The following is a 1,321-nucleotide window of genomic DNA, read 5'->3' on the forward strand; positions in this document are numbered from 1 at the left end:
CAGCAGGTGTGGGGGTTGTCGATTTTGGGGGAGGGATTTGTTTGGCTAAAAATAGCACATGCAGCATTGAGGGGTGGGATTAGCACAGCCTCAGGGCTGGGGGGATCAGATGGGCTTTCCAAACCCTGAGGCTGTGCTGCAAATATGAGTTTGTGTGATCAGGTTAACCCAAGCTTGATCCAAGTTATTGCACCTACTCAGGTGAACTCAGACTAGGCACATCATTTTTTGCCTGATTTAATCCCTCTAACCACATGCACAACTGGAAATTTAGATCACCCTCACCTTGTTAGGGTGATCTAAATGTCATGCCTGAACTTACCCCAAGAGATGAGAAATGAGTATGTGCAAAAAAATAGATTAATATTTTCAAAACTTGATATTTTAAAGTTTGTTATTTATTTTATATTTTCTTTTTTTTTACATTCAAGACAATACTTCAAGCTGGCTAAATGTTTTTTTCAGATTTCAAAACTTTGAACAAACAAAAAAATGCACTAAGAAGGTCAAAAAGACCAAGTCACTTGCTATATAACATAACTAACAAATGGACGTTTTTTCTCTTAGCAAGTTTTGAGATTGCTGGTTGTACAATGGCTAATACTAATGCTATGTTTTACTCCTCTGGAAAAGGAAGTTCAGTTCATCAGGACCTTGCAAGCCTCTTTGCAACTACAATTAAAGCTGAAGTTGAATACCCTCTTTCATTTCTGAATCCCCAGCAGACAGGGCTAAGTTTCTAGCGTGGGAGACAAAAAGTGGTCCTGTTCAATGAAGTCTCTCTCTAAGGACATGTCCACACATGCAGGAACGTGCGCTTGCAGCAGCTCAAATAGAAGCGGTGTACATTTGAGCCAGGGCTTTTTGCCTCAGTGAATGTGCCCGGACATGCACTTTGGTGTGGGGCAAATTGTGCCACTTGGGGCAAAATAACCCTGCATGGTTCCTCCCAGATCTGCAGCCAGGGGAAGCTAGAGCCTAGGGCCAGCACCTATGCTGTGTAAAAACCTTCCCTGTCCTGGCCCCATCAATACAAGAAGGTGCCCTGGTAAGTAGCTCAGGGCTACTCACTCTCAGGAGCATCTAGGGCCTGGCCAATTGGTACCTGGGGACAATACCCTTTGTGCCAGCTGGACTGCTAAAGCAGCCCTGAGAGCTCCCTGCACCCTTTACCCACTGCATCAGCCTGGCAATGGGGGCTGCTACCTGACTGTGTTCTGTTGTGCACCTGTCAGACCCAGATACAGACTGCACAGCCACTAGAGGCATCTGCCCCTCTGGACCAGCTGCCAGTGGACTGTGGCTGCAGAGTTGGCCTTTG

Source organism: Gavialis gangeticus, unplaced genomic scaffold (genome assembly GCF_001723915.1).
Source record: "Gavialis gangeticus isolate Ggan-Ray unplaced genomic scaffold, GavGan_comp1, whole genome shotgun sequence".
NCBI classification, from domain to species: domain Eukaryota; kingdom Metazoa; phylum Chordata; order Crocodylia; family Gavialidae; genus Gavialis; species Gavialis gangeticus.